Genomic DNA, 14,093 nt, shown 5'->3' on the forward strand with positions numbered 1-14,093 from the left:
TCTTTTCAATCTTTGTGCATGCTTAGTTTGTATACCTTATCAGTTCCATGGTCATGTGCCATAGTTGATTCCATGTATCTCTGACTAGCTTCAGACCTTCTAGCACAGCTTCCAATGCTTGATTGCTACAATTGAAGGCCAATTTAATTATATATATAATGTAAAAAATGCATATGGTGAGCATAGTGAGATTTGCATAAGTTACCTTGGCAATCATGTGTTCATGTGGTACAGATGGTTTGTGGCAACCATTTTTAGCAGGAATATAACTGATTAAATGCTTCTGCTGCAACTTATGAAAAACAACATTATAAAGACTTACAAAAGCATCAATTTAAAAATTATCAAGTAAATATTGTACCACCTGCACATTATCTGGTGTAGAATGTACATGTTCACATGATTCTTCAACATTGGATTCATGTTGGATATCATTACCAACTTGTTCAGTAATATCAACCTGCAAAAAAAGCATAATCCATGCATATGTACTGATCACATAGTGTATTCGTTAATTGATCTTTAGACAGGGGAAGATGGTGTACAGTGACACTTACTTCTTTATTTTGTTCTGCAACCACAATATTTCTCCAATCCTCTCTAGGGAATTTTTGTTCTATGAAGGCGCGCATCAGAGTCATATCAACACTCATAGCCTCTATTTTATTTTCCATTGCATTCATTTGTAACTTAAGTATTGCATATTCCTCAGATTGTCCAACAACATCTAGTCCCTGAGAAACCCTTATTTGGCTCCAATTCTTATGATCGTAGTACCCTCGAAGTTTTGTCTCTTTTCCAACTACACGTCGAAAAACTTCATCATAATCTTTGGATGAAAGACCACTGCAACTAGTAGATTTCTTTTTAGCTAATTCATGGTAAGCCGATTCCTACATAATTAAACATGCATGAATTAGTTTATCATAAATGAACCAAACTACATTTGTGATAACAACTAACAAGGAAAGAAATTTACCACTACTGCCTTAATGCGCTCATCCTTTTTCTTATGTGCTTCATCCCATACGTCAATGTCATGGACCTTCCCTTTAACTTTTGCTTCCTAGGCAACAAAGAATCAGAAGATAGATCAAATTTAGCATTAGAAAGCTATAGATATGTAACAATAACATTTAAGTCCAAAATAATTACCACCATATCTTTAGAAAGCCTAGCATGGCTTTTTCTACCAGTTGTATGTGGATTCCTCTGCTGTTTTGCGCTTTCAGAGTTTTTCTCACATAATTTCTGAAAATAGAGAAGCTGTACTAAATACAGATGATTAGGAAACAAAATTTGGACTGTATGTTTAGCATTAAAATGGAGAGGTCACCTTGTGTTTATCCTGACACCATATTTTAACAAGACCACGCCATTGATATCCATTGACACCTTTTGGGACATATTTTAATATATCGTTTAGAGTCCTCACATCAGGATTAAAGTATCTTCCCTTCAAACGGCTTTTGTAAGATCTCCACCCTTTATCAGCTTTCATTAGAATCCAGTCTCTTGTAAGCTGCTTCGTCTCAGAAGGGTACACAAATTTCATCTTTACCATGAATAACTAAAAGTTAGATCTGAAATAAGCATGATAATATTTGTTTACATTAATTAAAAATTTCACCTCCACGTCAGCGACTATGCTCTCCTTTGGTCCCACAAATAAGTCATGGTCCCACTTTGGAATGTCCAATGGTGCAAATGTTGAATTCTGTGCAAGCTTACCAAGATACGAGCCTAGAACAGAACCTGATCTATCATTTGGAATACCATGTTCATCCGTCTCCACAATTACCTTTCCTTGCTTCAGTTGGTCCAAGTTTTTTACATTAAAATTTCCTTGAACCTGTCGTACCTCCCCATTTGGCCCTACATTTAGGAACAGTTCAGCTATGGGTGATAGGAAAAATCATATATATAGACATATATAGGAAGAAAATATGAAACTTACAGATTATATTAATTGGTCTTTTGGCTGCAAGAGGCAACTCCGTGATTATGTCATCATTCTCTGAAAGGTCTTGCTCACTATCTTCTGTGGGTTGTACATTCCCTGCATCTTGAGCTTCGAGATGCAAATTATCGTCATTGAATTGTGCATCTGCTTCATCTAGAGCTTCAAAGTTGTACAGCAAATTTTCTTCTTCAGCTTGCACATGTCCTGCGCTCTGTGCATCTAGGTTCAACTTCCGTAGACGTCTTGGCCCCCTCGCCATAATTGTTTACTGAAGTAAAACATGCATATAATGAAAGTTAATTAACTGCATAGGAAATTCGAAATGCATGATAAGCAATTTTATTGTTTTTATGGCCTGTTCATTTACAGAATTAGGCATAGATAATATACAATGCACTGCACAATCTAATTTCCATCTGCATATGTGCCTTATTCTGTCAAACAGTAATATACTAAAGAGGAATGAGAATAATTTAGTGAATTATAAATTATACATTAAGATTGTGCTTGGTGGATCTTCAGAATAACGATAGCTGTGCATTGATGAAATCCAATTTACACAATACCAGGATACTCGCAGATCGGGCACACTACAAGCAGCAACAACTGCGACCACAAAGACGATGACCCAAGGAGGACTTGCCGGCCACCATTGAGAGTTTCAACCAAGAAATTAGAAAAATGGAAATTGAAGGTAGTGGAACCCTACCCCTTTAGGTCTTGTTCTGCTAATCCCTCTCTCACAAGTGGACCGAGAGGATTTGGAAGGGATTTATTCCACACCTATTATGGTGTGGAATCGTTCCCCCTCAATCCTCTCCAAACCCCCCTTTCTCTTAGGGATTAAACGAACCCTTATGGCGGTGATGAACTGCTGTTGATGGAGGGGAATAGGGGGCCGAACTACAGAGAAGCTAGGGGGGATTTTGAATTTGCCTAACTTGTTGATTGACTGAAATTAAGGAGAGAAGGCGATGTACTAACCTAGATCGATTCAATGCGCAACAAAGAAACAGCAAGAAGAATCAGCAGAGGTTAATTGACCCACCTGTGTGCAAGGAAGAACGGAGGAACAGCACCGCCGGGCGCCGGCAGCGGGCAGCCGTCGTGTGCAAGGAAGAACGGAGGAACAGCACCGCCGGGTGCCGGCGGCGGGCAGCCGTCGCCAGATTGGGTTTTCCAATTCTGTTACAGGAGAGTACTATGGAGATGGAGAGGTTTAGGGATGTGGCGTGGAAAAGTAGGTCCGTGATATATATACAGTAAGCTTTCCAAAAAAAATGCCGCCAAAAAAATCAGCCTAGGCGGCAAAACAAAATATATTTAGGAACGGCAGTCGATATATATACCGCGAACGCTTCAAAAAATATGCCGCCAAAAGAAATCCGTCTTAGGCGGCAAAACAGGAACGCTACTACTACTACTACACGTATCTTTACAAACATACGTGTAGAGAATCTCAATACTTGTTGTGGTCTATTGGTTAACAGGTGTTTTTCTGTGACATACATACATTGTTCGAGCTCAAAAGTTCGTTGTATTTTTGCTTTTTTTACTTTGAGCTGGATTTGCATGACTTTGCTTGAGATTTTTTTTAAAAAAAATAGTAAATAATTTTGTATGTTCATCTCAGATATTTTTAAATATATTCATGTCAGATTAACAATCTGAAAATATATTTTTATTTAATCTGGGTTTGCATGACTTTGCTTCAGAATTTTTTAGTATTAATAAATTAAAGTCCCTGTCCATCTCAGATGAACAATTCCAAAATATATTTTCTCTAATCTGGATTTGCATAAGTTGGCTTGAGATTTTTTTTGGAATTAGCAAATAATAGTTTGTATTCGGAATTAGTCAGGGGCGGATCTAACTTGTCGGTAGGGGTGAAATAGGGCGGGTATTTCCCAACCGCCCGCCCGACCCGAGACTCATGGGAGGAATATGGAAAAAACGGGATACCCGATACTATCCGAGTTCGAACCCGAATTCGTTAAAAAAATATGGGTTAGGATAGGGGAAGACATGTATTTGCCCGTATGTCATGTATTATAAAATATGTATGAAAATTTATTATAAATCCACCTAAAAACATGATAAAAGATTGGTTAACCATTATTTTACGTGCTCATATGTAATATTGTATATTTTTTCTTGATGTATCTTTTTGATACTTTAATTACCTTATTATATTTATTATATATGAATTAGAGATACAAATTAATATCTGTTCCTGAATCCGATTCGAAGGAAATAATATGGGATATGATATGAGATGGGTGATATGTTATATGGTACTACGCATACTTGGCTCCGATTTTTTTTAGAATTAATAAATAAAAGTCTGTATTTATAGGAGATTTAACAATTAAAAAAGCTTTTTTATTTTAATTTGCATATGTTGGCTGGACGATAATTCATAAAATTATCCCTAATGTACCCACATATGTATAAGTTGTCGGTTTTTAATAAATGATGCCGTTGATTTTCAATATTTATTTGACCATTTATCTTTTTTTGAAAGAACTACATAACTATAATTTATTGTATTGTGACTTGGTTTGTAGTTAAAAATATGAGTGTGTTTTTCAGTTATAAAAACCGAGTGATGCGTTGAAGTGGAATCGAGCCCTAGATGTATGTCAAATTGTGATATATACTGTTGTTTACTTGGTTTCTTATTGACCGGAATCTTCATGGTTATCGACCAAAAACGTTGGTTGCAACTAGTTTTCAGACTCTTGATATCAAGTTGGATAGGTTTCAGAATTTCCATCTTGACGGTTCTTGTATATCGAAACATCTCTGTATGAAGTTAACTACTTTGCATCTTGGAAGTTCTTGCATAACATTGCACTTCTGTGCAAAGTTCTTTAGTTTTCCTGTTCAGTTATTTGACCATCTCTCTCTCTCTTGGTTAAAAGTGCAGTTTATATTGTTATTTTTGTCTTTTCTTGGTCATAGTCTTGTAAACATAAGATTTGTGCTTCTATGCATAGCAACTCCCTAAAAGTATAAAGACGTGTATTTGGCAAACCTGAAACTAGGACTGAACAACCGTAACCTATCATCACATAACAGTGAACAGAACAAAACCAGTCGACAAAATTAGATGATTTCAATATCAACAGTGAACAGAAACAGAACCAGTCGACAAATTCACCATAAGTCAAAACTCACATCATTGCTCATTCAAATATATGCAATCAAATCAAGCAGCTAAATAAAAAGTAAAATCAGAGTGTATGGGTAAACAAACAAGCTTTAACACAGTATTGTCCAAGATAAAATAATTTCCTGCTACTGCATCCCTGAAAGCACACAACCATCCTCTACTCTGTTTCATTAGATTGTTGTTCCACACCCATATCAAAAATATCTCTGGGCTTAAATCTCGTTACGACGTGCCATCCTTTAGCTTTTGCATCTTCAGCATAAAAAACCTGTTCCACTTGTGATGAAAAGACAAATGGATCATGATCTAATTTATCTCCACTATGTATCTTTCGGGAGAAGTTCACAAGGGTGAAATCAAATTCATCCTTTTTGATGCCGGCTTTATGATGGACGTCATACCAATCACATCTAAAGAGCACTACCTTGTATTTTCTATATGACAATTCTACGATGTCCGATAATCTGCCATAGTAATTAACACCATCATCAGCAATGTTAACTACGCCGCTGTTTTGAGTGGAGCGGCCAGCCTCACGCATCATAGTGTGGAACCTGAAACCATTCATAATATAGCCACTGTAGCACACAACAGTTTTGTTCGGTTTTGCAGCCAACGCTCTCGTCTTTTCATCGATATCTACTCCACCATTTTGTAAAACCTGCATAAGAATATTGTTATTCTTGGCTATCTAAATAACTTCTTACAGCATAAATATGAATACATAGACAATCATACCTTTTGTTCCAACCAATCAGCAAAGCTTCTATTGATCAACCTGTCGACATCGGACTGTGTCAAGTTAGTTGTATGAGGCAGTTTTCTTTTCTCTTCATCAAGAAATTCTCTGCAACAATTGTATACATTAAACAATATATATATGACTGTAAAAAAAAGATAGAATATGCTTGTGTTACGCACTTGCGAAAGTCTTCAAGTTCATCACAATGTCGCAAGACATATCGATGTGCTTGCACTAGAAGCTGGTTGTCAAACCGTCCTATGGTGATGGCCTTGCCAATTGGTTCACTAGCAGTCTCAAACATATAAATGTCTTTTATATTATCTGAAGGTTCAGGGTTTCTAGGTGCTCTTGTAAAGCGTGTGCTTCCTTCTAAAAATCTTGAACAGTATGTCAGGCACTCTTCTGCAATATAACCTTCAGCAATTGAACCTTCTGGGTAAGCTCTGTTTCGCACAAGTGCCTTTATCCGAACAAATGATCTATATATAATTAAAAAAATATGTCATGTCCATGGTATAGTTAATATAATAGAGCAAAACAATATATAAATACCTCTCTAGAGGATACATCCAGCGTAGTGCACTGGACCACCGAGCTTAACCTCTTCGACCAAGTGTACCAACAAATGCACCATGACAGTAAAAAATGATGGAAGAAAAACTCTCTCCATATCACACAATGTCATCACAATACTCTGTTGAAGTTCAGCAAGCTCGGATACATCTATAACTTTAGAACACAACTTCTTGAAGAACCGAGCCAATCCGTTAACTATATGCATGACAGCTTTACTAGGATAACATGATCGAAGTGCTATGGGAAGAATGTTCTAGTAAAACATGATAGTCATGACTTTTTAGACCATTGAGTGTGCAATCTTTCATGTTGACACACCTAGAAATATTTGATGCATAACTATCTGGGGTCTTAATGTTCTGAATTACTGAACATAGAATCTCCTTATTTTCTCTTGACATAGTAAAGGGTGCAGGTGGCAATATTTGCTTTCCTTTATCATCTACTGTAGGGTGAAGTTCTGGTCGAATGCCAATATCTACCAAGTCAAGTCGTGCATTGAGATCATCCTTAGTTTTCGAACTAATATCCAACAGGGTTCCAATTAAATTATCACACACATTTTTCTCTATATGCATCACATCTAGATTGTGCCTTAATTTGTTCAACTCCCAATACTCTAGCTTAAAGAATATTGACCTCTTTTTCAACCAATCTTCAGGTTTCTTTCCAGACTTACTTGCGTTATCACTTGATTTCTCTTTGCATGTCTTTCTCTTACGCTTGAGTTCCCGATTGCTCCCTTTCTCATTACTTTTGTTTTTGGCTTATTTTTTCTTTTTCGCCATCTTTGCTACGCTTACCTTCTTTTTCGCCATCTTACCAAATACAAATACTCTGCCTTCCAGCATTCTCAAAACAGAAGTTCCATTCAATGTTTTAGGTGCAATTTCCTTCTCTTCAGTGCCATCAAACTGACTATTCAATTCTCGATATTTGTGATCTCGTGGCAACCATCGACGATGACCCATATAACAAAATTTACCACCTTTTTTAAGGCGAAATTATTTTGTAAGTGTGGCACAAGATGGGCATGCATATTTCCCTCCGGTGCTCCAACCATATAGGTAAGCTAATGCAGGAAAATCATTCAATGTCCATAATAGTGCAGCTCGGAGAGAGAATTTCTTCCTTGCAAAAGCATCATATGTTTCCACACCCTCCCACAGTTGCAATAGCTCATCAACAAGTGGCTCCAAATATATATCTATATCATTCCTAGGTGAATCTGGTCCAGGAATGATCATCGACAAAATTAGCGATGTTTGTTTCATGCAAATCCAAGGTGGAAGATTGTAAGGAATAAGCATCACTGGCCCAAGTAGTATGCTTTGAACTCATATTCCTAAAAGGGTTGAATCCATCACTGGCAAGACCAAGCCGCACATTACGGGCATCAGCAGAAAAACTAGGAAAACGAGAACTAAAATCTTTCCAAGCCTCACCATCAGCAGGGTGCCGTAGCAATCCATCTTTTGTACGTCCCTCCTCATGCCATCGCATCTCTCCTGAAGTTTGGTCAGTTGAAAATAGTCTCTGGATTCTTGGAATTAATGGGAAATAACGCAACACTTTAGCTGGTTTCTTCTTTCCTTCAGAGTTAATTGGATGCCCATTCTTATCAGTTATCCAACGGGAGGAACCACACACATGACAAGACTCTTGGTTAGCTCTGTCACCTCGAAAGAGCATGCAATCTTTAGGACAAGCATGGATTTTCTGATAGTCAAGACCTAAACCACGAATGATTTTTTTTTGCTTCATAACAATTCCTCGGTAAATCTGCCTCTTGAGGAAGTGCATCTGATAGCAAACCAAGTAGTGCTGTAAAAGATTCTTGTGTCCATCCATGTATGCATTTCAGGTGATACAAATTCACCAAGAATGACAACCTTGAAAATTTATCACACCCATGATATAATTTTGTCTTTGCATCCTTCAACAAGCTTGTGAACATATCTTGTCCCCCCCCCCCCCAATATGATCATCTCCAAATGTATTATTCTCATCCTCATCCATGCCAGGTTCCACACTGTTAGAGTCAAAATGAATATCATCATCATTGATAGAAGCACTTGATAGAGACTCGTAGCTATCTTCCTTGCCAAATGCTGCATTTAGGAGTCCTTCCATGTCATCCGATCTTCCTTCTCCACCTTCTACCACACAACTCTTGCGAACACTAGAAATAGGAATATTCATGGAGTTGCCTGATACATGAGCAAATACTAATGGTGGTGGATCATATTTCTCACCATGGTGAATCCATTTGGTATAACTTTGAAGAATTCCGGCGCATCTCAAATGTGTTTTAACTCTATCAAAATTCTGTGTTATCCTGTTTCTACAATTCACGCAAGGACAAAGGACCTCGGCATCCTCTGGAACATCACGAAATGCAAGAGATAAGAGATATTCTACACCATCTTTATAAGCAGCGGATGATCTTGGTTCACTCATCCAATCTCGATCCATCATCAGTCATATGGTATGCTGGAGTAATAAGAGAGAAACATCAACCTTGTTATTAACATTGTCTTCTTCAATACTACAAGAATATATTCAAAATTTGCATCCGAACAATATTTTATAAGTCAAAATTCATGATTTTTCTTAGTTTTTTCTTCACATAATTAATCGAGAATACACAACATCAAGTCTTAACACTTACACTAGCTATTGATCTACTGACCAATTCTGAGTTATACCAAAAAGAATGTGAAATTGATTGGGTGATTTGAGAAGGACATTAAGATGCGCATAGAAATAACTATGTTAATAGTTAACAAATTTCATAACCATAATTTAAAATACCACTGGTGAAAGGTAGTTTCATCTTTTGGGAACTGATATCTAGCATTCAGAACCACCTTCACAGCAAAATTTCATAAGATGCGTGGATCCACTCTCTCGTAAGTTGTCTTAACTTGGTTCTACGTAATATCTATGTTACCTTGATACGGGGATACGAATACGGATACGGATACGCGGTACGGGGATACGAGGATACGTCATTTTCTTAAAAACACCGATACGGGGATACGTCTATATATATTTTAAAAAATAAAAAATACAGAGCGAAAACATAATGCATAAAATATATGTAAGCATGTAATGTAAATAGAGTTAGCCAAATGACATCACATCACTAGAGATAATTAGAATAATACTTGTTCTGCATATCAAGTTCAATTCAATAGCTATATAAGTTTAAGGGTTGTTTGCATTCATAGTCAGCGATGTGGCTGGAAGTCGTACATCCCAGACAGGTTCCATGCACCAAAATCTGTTAGTACTATCAAGCATTCAAGCTCACAAGCCTCTCAGGGATAATGTGCTCCAATGCCTGGTCACTAGTGACCCTAATGAATCTGCACCAGCATAGCCGCACTAGCAGTACTACTAGTGCTAGATAAGCGATTAAGATTTTAATTCTAAAATTCATCGGATCTAAATGACAAGGGAAAACACATAACAAAACCCAATCCAAATAAAGACTTAAAAGGGAAAAGGACCAAATGGCTGCTGAATGGTGATGATGGAGTAATGGATTGTATGCGTTGGGCTTGCCAGCCGGCGGAGAAGCTGTACCTGTTGGTGAACTGCCGAACGGAGGAGGTCCTATGCCCACGGCTACCGGTGGAGGCCCTGCCCCTCAGGTCGCGAGCGGCGGCGGAACCCCGCACCTGACGACGGAGGAGGCGCTGCGAGATGCGGAGGCGCAATCTGTTGGCGTGAGTTGTGTCGCCGCCACCAAGGGGATTTTTCACGAGGGTTATTGTTCAGGAGGGTGTTGCGGAGGCTATCGTCCAAGAATTCTCACAAATACGCACCCAACAAAGCAAAGCGTCGGCCCAACAAATAAAGTGGTTTGCAGCAGGTCCAGCCCACTTCTATCAACCAAGTACGTGTATATGTTTGTAATTATCCTATCTAACAAAGAAGCACATTCTTGCTGCTTAGTTATTCACGTTAATTTGGTTAGTGCCCCATTATCGCAATCTGTACGTTCTGTGGACGAGTACATTATTTTTCATGTTTTTCAATGCAGTCCAAATGATTCAAATAATATTATAATATTAATCATTTGAGAGAGACTTTATTGAGTCTGAATGATTAAAAAATTATTATAATATTATTTTAGTCTCGGAAACCCTCATGATTTAAATGATTAAATAATTATAATATTATGTAATGAAGATGATAAGGAATTATGTAGTTTTCCGATGGAATCTAAATGATTCAAATATTCTTTTTTTCTGTGTAAATAATAATTGTATTGTTTGATGTCAATGACATGCATATAATGAAGATGTCTCAAAATTCATATCTAAACTCATCTCAAAAATGAGACGTCTGAAAACGTCTCAATATTCATATCTAAACACATCTTAGAAATGAGACGTCTGAAAACGTCTCAATATTCATATCTAAACGATGTAGTCTTATGCTAATCGTAAATTGTCTTAAACTATGTCTCCAACTTGTAAAGCGTCTCAAAAGTCGCCTCTATTTTAATCGTAATTCTCAAAGTTGAGACAACTCACAGAGTGCCTTAAGTCAAATGTCTTATAACAGTGGTTTTGTTGTAGTGATTTATGAAGGCATCTAGATGTGCCTATGCATATCTGGCTGTTCAATTGAGTACACAAGATTGTCTTTTTATATATACAACACTCCAGTGCATGAAGAATTGGGTCATCGATCTATCTTGTTCAGAAGGCTCATATACAACCAAAAAATTGCTATAGGCAGACGCAACATTGTTAGAAACTCGAGTGCATGAAGAATGCGACAGCTGACAAGTTCACTTTAGGTATCTCATCTTATCATCGAGTTTGGATCACGTCCTTAACCCACAAATACCAGATATAATGTGTCCCTTATATAACTTGCAAAACCAGGGCACAGGACAAGACAAGGAAGACGCTATATCTGGTATTACGGTTTAAGGACATGATATAATTATATAAACTCGACGATAAGAAGAGAGACTAAAATTAACTTATTCCGTGAAGAATTGGGCCCCTTCATGGTTTGGGCCTTTGGAAGTATCCGAATTTGTCCTGGCCCAGGTATGTGTTTATTTGAAGAGTGGATTCACATACCGATCTGCAGATTACTTACCAGGCCAAGTCCTCTAAAAAAAACCTTACCAGGCCAATTTGGAAATGCTGATTTTTTTTCTTCTATATATGATCTATATGTGCGTTTATAGCATGCAATAAACAATATTTGTGCGTTTATAACATGCAATAAACAATATATGTGTATAACCAAAAGTGTATCATAATATATTAATAACGTATCTTACATGTATCTGAAAATAAATAATTAATTATGAGTTTGACTTAAAAGGGAGTTCTTTTTTGTTTGTCATACCTGGGCGGCCTTGGGCTGAGATTTTTTTTTAAGGCAAGAGGGAACTTTATTAATGACTAAATAGAGGATTACATTCTTGATTTAACAAGTCTACGATTGATGCGGGGTGCACAGCCTCCACTCTCCACATGACCTAGTACTTATTGCCATTTGTGCTAACACATGAGCAACCCTATTAGCTTCTCTCTCAATCTTGTGCACCTGCATCCGTTGGATACATTGTATCACACCTTTGATTTCTGCGACCGTCGTCGGCCAAGAGGATCTTGAAGCTACCTGCTATGTTAGAGCCTGAACAACATCAGCATTGTCTAGCTCCAGAGTAATCGGCGTATGAATCCACTTCATTTTTGGATGGGCCTTCACGTGGACCACCTTGTAAATCTGACAGCCATTTCCTATCACGCCATTGACATGTGTCATGGCAAAGCTTAATTGCCAATGCTGGTTTAATTTGTTTTTATAGAAATGGTTCAATTTGTTTGGCGACCCCTAACTATCACAGCCAATCGAATTATTCATCAAAACTTAAAACCCAGACATTTTAAACCCTAAATCCTTCAACCAAATGTCGTGTGGGTTACTTAAGATGATAGTGTGGAGGCGGCCAGAGGTACTTTCCTGTTAGTGCAGTAGCTAGGGTAAGACCTAGTGGGCTTGTTTTGTTATAATGGGCCTCTACCATGTAAAAAACAAGCTCCAATATGGATATCGTGTATCTATTTTTTTTTCAATCTCTTTTTTTTTTTTGTATTTTGGTACGTCGTCCATGTTGAAGTCAGTTTTCAAGTTCGTTCGCTTTTGGAAATACATATCCGTGTTTGAGTTGGATTTTAAGCTCGTTTGCTTTTGGAAATACATAAGAAGTTGTATAAGAAAGCTCTTTAAAAAAACTCATGCTAACTTGAGATGAAATATGAACTCCTAATTGCAGCTCATGATTTTCTAAAAGAAATATTCAAGCGAATTCTCACAGTGAATTTTACCCTAACTAAACCGTATAACAATAATAAAGTTAAAATAATATTTACCCGTTATAACGCACGGGCATTTTTTTTCTAATAAAATAAAATATAATAAACATATATCAGGTTGATTAATTAACCAGCAAGTTTGATAGTGCTGATAGGTATACCATGGTTAAGTGTGAGAATACTGTTGGTCATGCCTTTGCAAACAACACTATTGAGTATCATCTTGATTTTTTATGTGAGGATTGTTGGAAATGGATTCAGCTGTTGGCAATAACTGCTGGCGGCGTAGTGCACGTGGCATATACGTAACCGTCTACACTATTTAAAAAATATTTTTCATGATACCATCCTTTTATTTTATTGGTGGATTTAATGAATACTCGCTTATAAAAATAGTTGAGAGGAATTCCGATCAACAACCGCCAAAGCTGGTGTTTACTTAAAAGAACCGCTTGTAAAAATAGAATTCTTTTTATATGCGGACCTCTTAAGTAATACGCAGGTAAAATATGATTTTCTCTGGTGGCTACTTGAGAGCACCAACAGAAGAAAATAAAATAGTGATATTAAATAGACTTTGATCGCGCGACAGAAAAATGGAAAACACAGAATCCATCTTCTCTCCCCCAAGCCTCTCTTCCTCTCCCTTACATCTCATTTCTTCCTCCGCATCCTTACTCCCTCCAGCCTCCACCTTCGCCGAGGTGCTCTCAGTGACGGCCACGGTGACAGCCATGGCAACGGGAGTAGTGTGGGGAGGCACGTGAGTGATGGATCCAGTGGCAGGAGGCATGTGAGCGGCAGTTCCTATGAACAGGAGGTGCGCGGGTAGAAGGGAGGCAGTGGGAGGTACTGGGCGATGGATCCGACTATGGAGAGGCTCGTGGGCGGCGGATCTGGCAACGAGGAGGCTCGCGGCTGCGGGTGAGCCGACGGAGGTCGGACATGCCTTCGGGTGGGTGGCAAAGCTCAGGCAGTTGCGGGGAGGTTCGTGTCTGCGGGCTGGCCAACGGAGCTCAGGTGCAGTTGCGGGCGGGTGGTGACCGCAAGGCTCGCAGGGCTTGGGTCATGTGGAAGGTTAGCAGTAGCGAGGACAACGAACCGACGACGTCAACCACAACCTTCTTTCTCCTCTCTTCTAGCTATATCAAAGGTCACCCGACCTCCTTCCTCCGCGTCGGCAGGAGGAGCTAGACGCCAGAGTCCAAGAGTGCATTGTGGTGGTGGTGGTCTATTTGTGAATCTTAGTGTGCTGTATTTTTTGGTTAATGATTTGTG

The sequence above is a fragment of the Oryza glaberrima genome, chromosome 6 (genome assembly GCF_000147395.1).
Source record: "Oryza glaberrima chromosome 6, OglaRS2, whole genome shotgun sequence".
Lineage (NCBI taxonomy): Eukaryota > Viridiplantae > Streptophyta > Magnoliopsida > Poales > Poaceae > Oryza > Oryza glaberrima.